General features: G+C 48.5%; 1 long non-coding RNA gene across 1 annotated transcript in view; it reads right to left on the reverse strand.

Annotated features, from left to right (window-relative positions):
* Positions 1 to 1,421: 1,421 nt before the first annotated feature.
* LOC118239368 overlaps positions 1,422 to 15,969 on the reverse strand; it is a 14,876-nt gene continuing 328 nt past the window's right edge. Inside the window, exons 1-3 of the long non-coding RNA XR_004771309.1 lie at positions 14,735 to 15,969; positions 2,221 to 2,403; positions 1,422 to 2,128 (exon numbers count right to left, since the gene is read on the reverse strand). The exon at positions 14,735 to 15,969 is cut by the window's right edge and continues 328 nt beyond it. This is a non-coding gene — a long non-coding RNA (uncharacterized LOC118239368). The remainder of the gene's footprint in view (positions 2,129 to 2,220; positions 2,404 to 14,734) is intronic.

Genomic DNA, 15,969 nt, shown 5'->3' on the forward strand with positions numbered 1-15,969 from the left:
TGTGTGTGTGTGTGTGTGTGTGTGTGTGCTGCAGACATGCATGGTACATTCACAGAGGTCACGGGACAACTTTCAACGGTCGGTTCTCGCCTTCCATACTCCAGGCAGCTGGGCCATGAGTATTCATTCATTGGTTCTCTTCTCTGCCTCCCATCCCACCATGGGAGTTCTGAGATTGCCAGTTCACACCACCACATCCGGCTTTCTTCCCTAGCCTTCCAGGGATCAAACTTGAGTCACCGAGCTTAGACAGCTAGCATTTTTTACTTGCTTTTGCCAGCCCCTCGTTCAGTACTCAGTCTGTGGAGATAGATGGAGAATCTAGTGGGTTTCAAGGAGACAAGTGATGTCTCGTTGATCCAATGGCAGTGAATGAGCACGGAGAGAGAGAATCGGTGGGAGAGACAAGGTGACTCTTCAGATACGTTTGGTGACAGCACAGACCGGAAGTGAAAAGACAAGAACACTGTTATTTCAATCCAAAAAAAAAAAAAACTTGTCCTCGGGGAGGGGATAGAAAGCACTTCCAGACTGTTGGAAACACAGACGCATGTTCTTCCTAAAGCTTCCCAGCATTCCACGAAGACAGACAGAGAAAACCGAGATGGGCAGGTCTGGGGAGCAGTGAGAAACTGCCATTTGCTCATAGGAACGCTCCAGAAATACTCCATAAATAAGCATTGGCAAGAACACACCAGGGAAACCGCCTATTACATGACTAAGGCGCTGAGAAATCTCTGCCCATGGCCAGGCAGAAACTGCCACAGCCAGATCTATCACTGGGCTTCTGGGAGTGCTTAGATTATGGGCTGTGGGAATCTTTGGCCATAAAACTTTCACCCAGCTGCTGCAGTACCTGGCCGTGCAATTAAGGAGGAGGCTTTCGGGCACATCAAAGGGCTCTGCGAGGTGATCTCAGGAGGCTTCCTCCTCCCGGTGAGGAGCGCAGGAGTCAGGTCTCGTTATCCTTATTTCACAGATGAGCAGAGTAAGGTCCCTGATGACTGAGTCCCTTGCCTCAAGTCAGCCAGCCAGCAGCGGGTGGGACCCAAAATAACGAGATCAATCACCAGAATGGCAGGACACCATCATCCAGGGCTTCCTGTGACACAGCAGGTGGCTGTTCCTGGGAAGTCTGGGTCATGTTCAGAGAGCTGGGGGACAGGGTGATCCACAGGGACTCCACAGACTCTCAGCACACATAGACTCTTCCCTGCACACTCACAGATCTGGCGTGTGACCTACCCAAGAGCACGTATTGACAGCCTTCTCGTGGCTGTCAAACCGAAGACTCAGTGGACAACCCTAACCAGCTGACTCCCAGGCAACCGAAGACTCAGTGGACAACCCTAACCAGCTGACTCCCGGGCACACATAGACTCAAAGCATTCCAGAACGTGCACACAGTCTTAGCGGCCACCTTGTAGAACATTTCTCAGCTTGAATGATATGGCTGGCTATAAATCACAGTTATGTCCTGGGACATAACTATTCCTGAGACACAAAGGGCTAGAGACTAGTCCCACGTGAGTTAACTGCAGATGCGTGGAACGCCTCTTTCATGGAGCTGTTGTGAGCATTCAAGGACTTCAGGCAGGCCACATGCATAGCATGTAACAATCACACATGAGGCGTAGCATCACCAACAGGTGTGTCAGCCATCAATATCCAGCAGCACTGATTAAGCAAGTGATCCATGTTTGAACAGTGATCCACCCATAATCTCATCTCTTCACAGGACAAATAGCAAGGAGTTGGATGCAAATTTTCATATTTTACCAGTTCGCTCTCATCCAGGCCAAGGCCGTTCATTCTTATTGTTTGTTTTTTAATAATATTTATATTTTTGAGATTATAATGAAATTACATCATGTTCCCTTTCCTCCGTCCAAACCCTCCTGTGTGCACCTCTTGTTCTATTTCAAATTCACGTTCAATTTCTAATTCAAATTTCAAATTCACAAAGCAATGACATACACATTCTATTTTTGTATATTATATGTATAAATACATATATTTCTAAATACAACCTGCGCAGTCTGTGTAATGTTACTTGTATGCATGTTCTCAGGGCTGACCATTTGGTGTTAGATAACCACGTGGTGGGCTCTCGGCATGCCTTAGGTTCCTGTATATGAAAAAAATTAAAACCACTGGAAAGGAACATACAGGAAACGTAAAGACCAAACACTCTAATTCATGACAATCTCAATTACCTACCATGTTTGAAAAAGAGATGCTTTATCAGGCTTGGACCAAAAGACACTTGGCAGGGCAGGGAGCTTCAGAATCGCAGAAATGGGTCCGTCTTATGGGGGCTTTGAGGGTCCCTCTAGGCCTCTCCCTTGTACCTGCATGGTCTTGTCACTACTGCCTGGCAATCAGTGGTTCAAGGCCCACCCACTGAAGGCAGTGTTAGACAAGCCAAAGGCAAGATAACACACAGCATCTTTGTTCTAATATTGTTACAGTTTTATGATCCCTAAATGACCCCCCCCCCAATTTCATCTCCTGCCACAGACTGTAACTCCCCTCAGACATCAATATCTGGCCTTCATCCCAACTGCCCATTCCATGTGTCACCTGCAAGTTTGGTGAGTACTTCACACCTCTATCTTCTTACCCCAAGCCCCTCTATCTCTTTAGTTGCGGTGTTTGTCACTAGAAAGCATGTGGGCTTCTCTCAGGGAAGGCCAGGGAAACAATGTTTCCGATAGTGACACTTGACTAAAGAAGGACAAGAACGAGCAGGAAGATCCCAAGTCCTCTCGCCACCAGGTAGGGTGATTCTGAGATAACACCTCTATTATCTATCTCACCATGACCGTTCAGTATAATTAAGTCCCAGGAGCCCACAGCATTATACACCCTCGACATGGCTCCTCAACTCCTTCCTGGGACTTCCTAAGGTCACCTCCCAATTAACTCTTACATCCCTGCTCAGGGTCTTCTTTCTGAAAAATGCAACCCAAACAAGGACTTCGATAAAACAGCTTTTGTGTGTTAGACACTCAGATAAGTTAAATATTACCGAATCACATAGATGTTGACACGTGTGTGGAAAGCTCTCAGAACAAACCAACTGCCAGTTCACTTGTCTGCAGCTTTCCCCAGTCACAGCTCAAACTTCCTTCCAGTTACCCATAATGCTCCAGGCATGACAGACTTTCTCCTCAGCTCTACATCTGCCAGTGGCTGACTGGGCCCTAACATTGTGGGTGCTGTCTCTCTGGAGAGACAAACAGAATTAGGGCAAGGCCCACTGGCCAATTTGAACAAATACAAGTTTGCATCATGTCTCTATTTAAACTTTTGATAATTTGTTGATTGCCACCATGGGCAACCATCACTGAGTCATGCTAACACGGTCTGCTCCATCCTTGTTTGGCATAGGTTTGTAAAATTATTTGTTTTCCATGTTTCATTGAGGCTGAGAATCAGGCTTTCTGAGTGCTAGACAAGTGTTCTTCCAGTGACCCACAGACTCAACGTTAGACTTCTTAAATTACTGAATTAAAAAGTATGTTTATCTTGATGGCTGGATAGGGGGTGTGCCCAGAGTGCTGTGTCGAGTTACCACACTGCCGTTGCCAATATGAAGGTACTGGCGGAACTTGAGCCCTACAAGAGTATGTGACCAACCACAGCTGAGAGCTCAGAAGCAGATCAATTAGGCTCCCCAGTGTTAAGGGGGCTGACCTTTGATTGACTCAGGGTCAACTGTCCACCATGCCCTCTGACCTTTTACCTTCCAGCTCATGAACTTAAAGGAAAGAGTGAGCAAGACACGCTATGGCTCTTTTCCTACAGTCCTCAGAAACCCTCACACATCCTCATCTGAGGTGAAGCACACACACAGACACACACACACACACACACACAGACACACACACACACACACACACACACACACAGACACACACACACAGACACACACACACAGACACACAGACACACACACACAGAGACACACACACACACACACACAGACACACACACACACACAGACACACACACACACAGACACACACACACACACAGAGACACACACACAGAGAGACACACACAGAGAGACACACACACACACACACACACACAGACACAGACACACACACACACACAGACACAGACACACAGACACAGACACACACACAGTCACACACACACACACAGACACACAGACACACACACACACACACACACACACACACACACACACACACACACACACGACTTGCTCCCTTGGTGGTCTGACCCTCCTACTCACGCACTCTTCTCCATCACGGAAGACAACTGAGCCAGCCCCATAGCTATTGTGCACTTCAGACACAGCCAAAGAGGGCTCTCCCAGGTTCCCACTCAGCCTTCAACTCGCCCCTAAGGACTTTATCCTTCAGAAGATGTTTATCAGTAACGTACAAAGATAATTTTTAAACAAAAATGTATAGTCAAATCTGCCGTGTCTTCAAGTGGCTGTAGATGTCCCCATGTGCCTTCTGGTAAGGGTGTTTGATTTCTTCTGTTGCTGCATTACCACATAACCACAAGCCTGGAGGGTTAATACAACACACATTTGTGTTCCTGGTTCTGTGGGTCTCTTTCAGGTATGATATAAGTGGGTTCTGTGCTTTGTGTCTTGCTGAGCAATAATCAAAATATCTCGAGACTCAGCTGGGAGAGAATGGACTTTCAGGCCCATTAGGTTATTGGTAGAATACAGTTCTTTTTTATTTATTTAAATTAGAAACAAGTTTCTTTTACATGTCAATCTCAGTTCCCTCTCCCTCCCCTCCTCCTCTGCCCCCACTGATACCCCCAATCCCAACCCCTTTTTGCTCCCCAGAGAGGGTGAGGCCTTCCTTGAGGGATCTTCAAAGTCTGTCATATCATTTGGAGCAGGGCCTAGACCCTCCCCTATGTGTCTAGGCTGTGAGAGTATCCCTCTATGAGGAGAGGGCTCCCAAAGTTTATTTGTGTACTAGGGGTAAATACTGATCCACTACCAGTGGCCTTGTAGATTGCCCAGGCCTCCCAACTGACCCCCATGTTCAGGAGGTCTGGAACAGTCCTATGCTGGTTTCCCAGCTGTCAGTCTGGTGTCCATGAGCAACTCCTTGTTCAGGTCAGCTGTTTCTGTGGGTTTCTCCAGCCTAATCTTGACCCCTTTGCTCATGACTCCTCCCTCTCTGAATACAGTTCTTATAACCATTCCATTGAAGGGCCTGGCTTTTTGTTGACTGTTGCTAAAGGCCGTCTTTGCTGCTCAGGTGTCACCTGCGTTTCCTAGGGCTTCATTTCCCAATATGGCTGTTAGCTTTTTCCAGCCCTTAAGAGAGTCTGATAAGGCAAGGTCTAATATACCTTAGCATAATTACCTGAAAGACACTGTGGCCTTTGGCATGTTTTGTGGATTAGGAACAAGCCAGAAATCCTTCAGTTGATCAAAAAGAGGGAATATCACAATGGCACAAACCCCAGGATGTAGAGATCACGAGGGTCTAAAGTAGGTCCCCCATATTGAGGGTGCTTGAACTTTAGCCACAGCTCCTGTCTGTCCTAACACAGTTCCATCACCAGCAGGTGGCAATGACCTCATACTCCTCCAGTTCACTACTAGGTAGGGGAAGGGTCTGGCCCTAGGCACAGCTCTACTTAACCACAATTATTTTGCAACTGTGTCTCATTACCTCAGAAACATGGTAGGGTTTGCACTGAATTACACATTGTATCCCGTTTATTTTATATAAGGATAATTTTTCAAACATCTGCTGGTTCAGAATTGACAATTTGGAAGCCAGGCTATGATGACACACTCCTTTAATCCCAGCACTTGGGAGGCAGAGGCAAGCCAATCTCTGTGAGTTTCAGGCCAGCCTGGTCTACAGAGCGAATTCCAAGACAACCAGAGCTACACAGAGAAACCCTGTCTTGAAACATGTCCCCCGAAAAAAAAAAAAAAAAGAGTTCATGTCTCCCCAGTTGGAATGGACATTATTGAGGAACCAGGTGACAACAGGCGCTGGCAGGATGTGGAAAAGGAGGAGCCCTAATTGACTGCTGGGGGGCAATTAAAAATGTAAAGCCACTCTGGAACCAAGTAAGGATTGCTCAAGAAACTAAAAGGGGAACTGTCGTGCAACCCAGTCTACCAGAGTCTTGAGTATCTACCCAAAAGGCTTTAAGTCAACACACCACAATGACACTTTCACATCTGTGTTTATTGTCACACTGTAGACCTGGAACCAGCCTGGATGTCCCTCAGCAGATGAAGAGATAAGGAAAATGTGGTACCTTTACATAATGGAATTTTATTCTATTAATTATACTCCATTAATATTTTCTGATCCGATATTTTAATTTGCTCCCAGTGGTGCTGCTTCAAGCCACCAAGCATTGTCTCATTTATTACCCAACAGTAAACAGCTCAGTCTCCCTTGACCTGTGGTTTGTGCCCTGTGCCCTGGAAAACACCATTGAAACACAACAGCATAGAGCCTTTTCCCATGGGGCGGGCAGGATGGTGATGGCAGGCGGAGGGTTAACTCGGGTGAGGGAAGTCTACAAAGGATCTGGTTCCGGCTCTCTCCAGCCCCAGCAGCTGTGTGAACAGAGTGAAATCATTTCCCGTTCTCTAAAGTGGAATTAATGATAAATGCCTTTCTTACATCACACTGCTGTTACGAAACTCAAATTACAGAACCCGAGTGAAAGCTTTGTAATATGTGGGGTTATAGACCAAGGCAGGGATGGAAATCACCAACGCTATCATCATCATCTTTACTGCAGGCTGTTATAAGGGAAAACCAATAAAAGTTATAATGCATCAGGCAAAGTCCAGCCAAGTCAACAGAAACCACTCTGGGTATTGGGAACCACGGGAAATTCAGGTAGAAGATGAGAAGGAAGGGAGAGCTGAAAACAGTGAGCAACCCAGGACAGCTGCAACCACCCCTAACCCAGACCAGCAAAGCAAGGAGGCAGGACCAGAGGCACCCAAGACCTGGAGTCACTCCCTAAAGAATCCCCACGGAAACAAGGCTGTCTCAGTCGATGGTTCCTGGTGGTCAGCAATACCTACTAAACCCACAGTGTACAAAGAAAGGAGACAGAACTCTAAGTAAATAAGAAACTGAGCACCTGATGAGCCCTTTCTCCCAGGGCCAAACAGAAGAATTTGGCTCCCAGCTCTGCTGCTGGCTTAGGATGACCCTGGCTCCAATATTTAGAATTTCAAAGCACCATCCCCTCTATAATGTAAAGACAGGGGATCTGTCACCTCAGCTTCCCCTTCTGGGACCACCCCTGGGGGCACAAAGAGGGTGTAGTACAGAAGGATGTCCTTACCAGACATTGTGAGCAAACAGGTGAGGAGAAGGTGCCTGAGGCCATCTATTATTTATATAAAGGCCAAGGCTGGACCCTAACATAAATTTAACTGTGAGACCAGCTGGTTGGGCCTTTGGGGTGGGGGGCCGGACCCCAGATTGTCTCCCTTTCTGTTACAAATTTTGTTATGCTGTTGTTCAATTCCAGGCGGGGGAACATGGGATCTTACAAGATGTCCCATTTTCGAAAGAGAAAAGAATTTTGGATTTTTGAGGGATAGATTTCCCCTACCCCATTGTGGGCCTGGCAGAACTCTTAAGAAAGGCCTTCCTCTGAGGTAAGTCTGTTTCTATTAAGCACATAAAATCTGTGTACATGGGCATACACAGGGAAGGCAAACAAACAGTGTTCTTGGGGAGTGAAAATATTTAAGGAAAAGGCAAGGAGGGCAAAGGTGTTCAAAAACCTCTCTGTGTAGCACTGCCTTTTGTGTAAGACACGTACATGCAACGGGGCCCTCTGGTCTAAAGATGTCACTGTAGCTTTGGCAAAGAAATTCCTTAAGTCACACTTGATGCTCTGCCTTTTGATATGACACCTACAAGCTGGCGAGCTCTGATTTGAGGAACTAATCACACACACACACACACACACACACACACACACACACACACACACACACACGGGAAGCCAGACATTGACCCCCCCCAAAAAAAAAAGGAGAACAAAGGCAAGATTCCTGTGAACTTAAAAGAAATTGGAGCTGGTAACTAATGAAGAAATGGAAACTCAAATCGTTGGCCTACCCTACATTTCAGAACACAGAGACTCATTTCCTCAAAAGTTGACAATGGCCCTCCTGTGAGGGGACAAGAAACCAGTCTTTATAATGTTAGGATCCCGGGGCCCTTAGATGTAGCAGCTCCTGCCCTGTAGAGACAGACATAAGTGTTTTCATCTCTTGCCTCTTTGAACTTGTTCCATGTTTCTAAGGGACTCTGTGTCTAAGTCACTCGTGATGCTCGGCACAAACCAGGAGGTGACGCTTCTACCTGTCAATGTGACTGGATCCTTCCCAGAGTTATGGAGTGCCCGTGTCTACTAAAACACGTTTGCCACTTGACTCTGTGGACACTGACACCTACAAGGCCATGAATCTATGTGAGTCAGTCCCTTCTCTGCCCCCAGTACCCAGCTCAGTAACCAGAACCTCAATAAAAAATCCTCAGAATTAAGAAGCAAGAAATTGGAGACGATGGCCTATACCTCTCTCGGGCACTGAATAAGCAAATATTTTAAAGAACAAAACTTCACGAGAATATGCCTACTTCCTGAGTAGAGCATCTAAGGTGACGTCTCTGGTTCTGAGATACAAAGGATCTGGGTTTGGATCACAGCTCCACAACTTACTGGGCCACACTGAGCATGCTCCAAAGCGACCCTGAGGCCAGATCTCCTCATGTGTGAGAAGTCAGGGAGATGAAGCCCTCGGGCAGGGCCGGACATGTGGTGACACTTGATCAATACATCTCAGCCATCGCTGGGAAGTTATGGCGTCAACTCAACAATTCAACAGTTACCCTTGAGAGCAAATCTTATCCACCCAGACTTATTATCCCAGGGAAAAAAAAACTATTCCCAACACCTATGAAACACTCAGTAACAGATGTGGAGTGGAGGGCAGGAGAAAGAGGAAGAGAAGACTGAGGTGATGGAAAAAGCAGAAAGGTGGTGTAAAGGAGGCTGGACAGGGGTTACTGGAGGGGCCAGAGGGTTGCATCTCCCATTCTGCAATCTCTACCTTGCAACTCTGAGCTAGTCCGTCTCTCTGTCTCGCTGTGTGATATTTTAAGATGAAAAACCCTTTCCGGTGGTGCCAGGCCAGTGGGGGCAGAGAACAGGCTTTTGATCCTGTTTGCAACACTCCTCCTGGGCCTGCAGATGGTGCTACTGAGTTAGGAAGAAGCCAGTTTCTGCACGCTCAGCTTCCAAGCTGTGCTCCTCCTAGCAGACAGGATGTAGGGAAATCACTTGCTTGTTGCTGCTGAAAACACCTGAGGCGGTGAATGAGCTCCTTCCCTACCCACCCAGCTTCTCCTGTTGCCCTCAAAACACTGTGGGTGTGGGGAGACATCAGGTTCTGCCAGCCAGGTCCTGTTTCCAGCTGGTGACCTTGTGCAAAGGTGGCTCGCTCTCTTTTTACACCTTTTACAGTCGGCACAATGAGCATTGTAATTCTGGATGGTGGGTAAGCGCAGCGAAAAACTCACATCAGTCGCAGAGCACGGTACCAGGCGCCTGGTGGGGACCGTGATGGACGGCTGCCCTCGCTTCCAGGCATTCCTGTGGATGTGGTTAGCACAGGAGACTGGACAGGGTGCAGTGATGAATGAAAAGGTCTAGAAGGACAGTGTCACCCCGTGGCAGGACTTGTCTGCTCATATATGCTTTATGCCACAGGAGCCGATAAAGTCCCGAGTGAACGTGCGAGCATGGCCACGGCAAGACCCAATGCCTCAGACTCACGGGAGTGACATGTGGATGTTGACAGTGTGTGCAGAAAATGCCCATGGTGGCTTCCTCCTCCCTGGTGTTTACAGCCTGAGAGTGCTCCCCTACAGAAATGCCCACCGAGACTAGTTAAACCCGTGACCTTCTTGAGTTGTACACAACAAACTCACCTCCTCAACTCAGACAAATGAACTGATGAGCTCCGCCTATAACTAGTGCATCTCCATTGGCGTGCAAGACCCTCCTGACCCCAGCTTTCCTGTGTCTTCATCTGTGTGTCTGTCTGCCTTTTCTTTATTCCCTGCTGTCCCAGCTAGGCCATTCCCTAAGCTGTGCAGGTCACGAGTTGCACACCTGCTTGCAGCCCTTCAAGGACACATCGGTGCTCCATGCTTCCCTGGTTTCCCAAAGCCAGATGCAGCTATTGCCTTAAGGAATGAACAGCACAGTGGCTGCGTTATCTTCACTCTGGCTGCTTGTGGGCTAAATCTTTTCAGAAGCACTTGTAGCAGCCATCTCCCATGCCCAGCTCCCAGGCACGCATGTACTCAGTAAATGCGTGTTTGTTACATTGCAGCCTACTCTTCGTGTGTTGAGCGCCTTCTCCGCACACGACAGACTAGTCAGGATTGAACAGATGCAAGGCCCAGGAGGCATGGCTGCAGCTCAGGCCAGAGATGGTCCAGCTAAGTAGAATGTGGAAAGCCATGAGAGCACACGGATTCCTCCAGAGAAGACTCGGATTCTAGAAAAATAAGGCAAAAAAGTATTGTACGACGTATTCTCCACACTCATCTCCCAAGTGTCCTCTCTGTCTGTGGCAACTTGATCTCTGCAGAGAGCTGGGCATCATCACTGGCATCCCATCACAAATGGAGAGACTTAGGTTCTGGAGGAAGACTTACCCAGGGCGGCAGTGCCAGACAGAAGGCCAGGGGGTGTGGGCCCTCTACTGCAGTGGGCCAGTCTCCTAGCGAAGGAGCAATTGAGAGAGTGAAAATGACATCTACAGTATGAAAGATCATGAAGAGCTGGTCTCTGTCACGTGACTCGGGAGCTCCGGGCCTGGGTGAGGCTGGTGTTGCACTCACTTGTCGAACTACAGAGCTTTTAAGGAACAAATTGTCATGATCCTTACAGCGTACTTGAAGAAATGCAAGGTCTCTCAGGGCATAGCCAGGGTGCAGGTCACAGAGCCTTGGAAGCACAAGGCATGCGCCCCTCGCATTCCCCGGGGAGTGGGAACTCCACAGAGTGTGAATGTCTTCAGTGCTAACAAAGAGTTGAAACAGCGAAGGCATGTGAGGCTGAGGGCTCACTCGGGTGGAGGACACCAAGATCCATAGAGAAACTGATCTGCTCTGTGGGGCACTGAGATCATGTCAAAAACCCACCTTCAGAGCCTCCTCCCCAGGAGACCACACAGCTCTAGAAGGCTCCCAGGGCAGGGAAGGCCACAGCAAATTTCTAACCAGGGGGGTCCGAGGAAAAGGAAATGTCCTGCCCACTTCTCCACGTACCCCCAACTTTCAGGAATCTGGGCCACCACAGAAAGACCCTCAGGGTTGGCTTCTTATTAATGAACCTGTGGAAGGTCCTGTCCAGCTTCCACAGAGCGTTTGAATAATTCATGGTGACAGAGCGTGTTTGTGTGGGATGGCTGCCAACTGTTGGTTTCTTCAGCCTCAGTGCTCCCTCTCGCTCCACTGACCAAGCAGGGCCTGGGAGGAATCTGTTCTCGTTGACAGAGGCCATAGAGCACCCAGATGCCACTCCCACCCCCCAGCACCACCTGTCCCAAGCAGGGTCAAAGAAGCTAGTCTCTTAGGGTCTGTGAGGTCATCACCATGGCAACCAGGGAGGTCATTTCTCCCTCCTAAGTCCATGAAGGCTGAGGGGGTTTTCAGGGCCCTGGTACATTTCTCAGGAATAGGCTAGAGAGGCTTGGCATGACCTCAGGGAGAAGGCTAGGCAGAGCCCGGATACAAAGAGCGGAGCTTGCCTCCTGCCTCAGCCTGCAGAGGCCAAGGCTCACTCAGCCCAGCGAATCCCTTCTTCCTCATCCAGAGCCATTCAGCACCTCAGTGCCCATGTTCTCCGAAGAGCCGCTAAGGAGCTCACCATCTCTGCCTCTACCACAAAAGCCAGACTCACCCCTCAAACACAGGAAAGGGTCACCTACATCACAGACTAGCCGTCCTCTCCGATTTAAAACGGCCTGTGACACCGCCGCTGCCGTCAGCACACTGTGGCATCCAGCTATGCCGAGTTTGTGAGACTTTTGTTTTGTGTTGTGTTGTACGCTCAGGCTTGTGTGGAGGTTAAGAAACAGTTCGGGGCATTTGCTCAAATGTAGGCAGCAGAGGAGATGGCTGAGCTGAGGACAGGCTGCCATCTGACAGGATAGAACACTTCTAAAGATGGCGTGGACTGTGGGGTTCACTCCGCTCTTGCAAATGGAAGTTATCTTGTTCAATGCATTTGTTATACTGAGCAGTGAACGATACACTCAGTAGTGGCTTACAGAGAAGGTTAGCAGTATTCATGCCCACACATTTATGAGACTCCAAGGACGTGCATCTTAAAACACTAGTGTGATCAGTCATTCTTCATGGTGGTAATGTTCCATAGAACTACCATGGATATTTTAATTAGAGAATCATTAAACCATTGCTCCAAGGGGAAACAGAGGCCTAGGCTCCCCGTGGTCTCCAGTCAGAGCATTTCATCAACGCATCCAAATGCATCTCAATTTTATGTGTTCTTATTAATGGCATCTTATTTAATAGATTCGATGTGTTAACACGGACTCCACAGGGCTGGAAGAAGTTTATCTAACACACACACTCTCTGAAAGGTGTAATGCAGCTTATTCGTGCTTAGGAACCTCAGACAGCACTCAGCACTTGTGGGGTGCACTTTCACCCCCAAAAGAAAGCACAAAGCAGTGTTCAAAGCATGGAGCTAAATGGCCCACAGAAAAAAGTGTTGATGGTATGAACTAACATGAGAGGCCTGAACACTGACTTGTTCTACGCCCCCAGGAGCATGGGTGCTGTGTGAGTCCGAATCTCACTGGTCTGCTGAAGTCCGTGGATGGCTGAGAAAACGGTTTGAGACTCTTTTTGGGGACTACATATAAATAGTAGCGCATAGGAGACTTTGAAAATAGAGAATCTGTGCATGATAAAAATTGTATGCACATGCAAGTATTTGTACACATATAATACTCTCTATGATTTCTGTATGAGTATTAAATGCATGAGTGTGGCCCCAGGTTGCAGGCTATCAGGGACCACCTTCTCCAGTTGTTCTAGGAAGCCAGCCACCCACTGAGTTGGCCTTGGTGGCTCTGGAGGGCATATCCAGGGAGATGTCCCTTAGCAACAGCATTGTCACCAGAGCTCATACAAGGAGCACTTTGTGAGCTCCCCCGCCCCCTGGGGGAGGGAGGCATGTTCAAAGCACCTCATGATTCATGATTGCCTTCTACTTGGAAGCCATCCTTCCAGCATCCTCCGGATCAGTGTCAGCGAGGTCCACAGGCTCACCCAGTGCCTGCTTCTTAAAGCCCACACAGGCCTCAGCCTCTGACTTGGCTGTTCCCACATCCTCACTGCTCCACACGGAAGGTGGAAGTCACGTCTGATGCCTCTCTCCATCTGGGCTCTGAGCATCCAACCCAGGACTCAGCGCCCAGAAGCCACAGAACGTTAGAGATCACCCAGTCCGGGCTCCTCAAAGTGAGAGCCCTGGACAAATCATGGTGGTTAGAAATGCAGGTTCCCAGACTTCTCCCTATTTCTGCTGAATAGGAACTTCTGGAGTGTGTGGCGATGGGGGGAGAAGATATTCTGAACTGTAACAAGTTTTCCAGGATATTCTAATAATACCTGTTACAGTTTCAAAGCTCTGTGTCAATTATACACACCTCACCACACTTTTATAGATAGGAAATTCGAGTGTAGCAATAGAACCTGTGTCCCCAAGGTCACATAGATAGCTAAGGTGTGGAACTGGAGCCCATCCCCCACCCAAGGTCCCATGACAATGAAGGCCCTCAGAGGCCCCTCGTGGAACTCAGCCCTGCATAGTGTGTCTCAGGCCGAGTGAGCCTCTCACTCAGGGCTCCCTCCCTTCCTCTTCTCTCTCCAAAGCTCATCTTGAGGAAATAGCTTAAGTTTTCTGTGAGCCCATTTCCTTCACAGATGAAATAGGAACACTCGCATATATAGACATAACACACACATACATAGACACAACGCACATAAACGCGCACAGACACACACATACATAGACAAAACATACAACACACAGACATTCACAGATACAGAGACACACACACTCAGACACACACACACACACACACAGACATTTACAGAGATGCGTGTGCACACACAGACACACACACATACAGAGACACAGAGACATACACACTCAGTCACACACAGAAACACACACACACACACACACACACAGATTTATATACACACACAGACATTTACAGAGATGCGTGCACACACAGGAACACACAGACACACACACACACACACACACAGACACACACACACACACACACAGAGACACACACACTCAGACACACACACACACACACAGAAGCTCAGCTCCAGTCAGAAAACCTGTAGCTGCCAAACAGATGTTTGTGGTGTCTTGAAGAGGATGAGTTAGAGGAAAAGCCTCAAGAATGAAACACACCCCCACCCAGGAGTGCCATGGTCCCTTCCAACCTTCCCACCATTAACCACCCCTCCCCCCACCCTCCTGTGACTGCAGCACCAGTGTGAACTCTCTCTCTCTCTCTCTCTCTCTCTCTCTCTCTCTCTCTCTCTCTCTCTCTCTCTCTCTCTCTCTCTGCACTGAGCAGAGTCACACTTACTAGGTGGATGTTCTGGGAGGCGGTCAGGGTTTCTCAGAATGAGTCATTTTTTCAAAAATAACAAAACCTCTCGACATCGCTTGATTTCAGCCCTCTCTTGTAACCTCTTTTGCAACAGCATTCCAAGCACGCCTGACTTCTTTCTCAGGCCCAGGGCAAGGCCCACACTCCCTGCTGTAAGCCTTCGCTGGCAGACAAAGAGCTGGAGCCCAGGCCCAGAGCCCAGGCTGCAGGGTCTGATCCAGAAGGCAGAGGGGGCCCGAGAAGTCTGGAGGACAGAGGGACAGTGGGGGAGAGGGACGGGACATGGGGAGACGAGCTTGGCCTGGACCCACAGTGACTCACTGGACTCTGACAGACCTCGCTCTCTGTCTGCCCCACCCTAATTAGATTGGCCAACCATCCTGAGAGTGATACCTACATTTGCTCAACAACCACAGTTTCACCCAGCACGGTGCCCTTCACGGTGTCAGATGTGGGTATCCCAAGCTCCCAGGCACCTAGAGATACTGAAGGCATTGCCCAGCCAGACCCTGATGCTGACAGGATGGCTGTCACCATTTGCTGAGCTCCGCACTGGGCTGATTGTATGGCATTTACCCTTTATTCTCTGGTGTCAGTAGATAGGTTATTTCACTCTTTCCTAGATGAGAAAACCAAGGCTCAGAGAGGCTAAGCAATTTCTCCAAAGTCACAAAGTAAGTGACCGAGCTGTAACCGAAACCCATTTGGATCTGGCCACAAAGCTTACGTCTTTTCTCAAGTGTGGGCTGAAGACGCTGCTCTCAAAGCCCCTGCACATTCCTCTACTGGACTTAGCATCGTGGAATTTAACTAATGCTTGCCTAGCTGGATCCTGGGAGCTTCTTGAGGCATGGAGAGTGGTTTGTTTCCCTGCACACTCAGCTTGTAGCTTAGTAGGTAAGAGACAAACAGAAAATCACAAGCTTGATCGCCATCCCTGAGACTGCAGACCTGGTCATGCCTCAGCCCCCCATACACCCTGACACACACACACACACACACACACACACACACACACTAATATCTGTTCCCAGACCCTTGAAAACTGAAGTCCCCAAGCAGCTCCTGTTTCAGTCTAACGCCTGTATGCCCCACCCCTAGCAAAGACTCTTCACTCTTGGGTTTCAGTTTCCCATTTCTGCAAATACAGAGCTGAATAGGGAAAGCTGGGCAACCTAGGCTCCCAACACTGATGGTTCTGGAAGCAAGTT

The sequence above is a fragment of the Cricetulus griseus genome, chromosome 10 (assembly GCF_003668045.3).
Source record: "Cricetulus griseus strain 17A/GY chromosome 10, alternate assembly CriGri-PICRH-1.0, whole genome shotgun sequence".
NCBI lineage: Eukaryota > Metazoa > Chordata > Mammalia > Rodentia > Cricetidae > Cricetulus > Cricetulus griseus.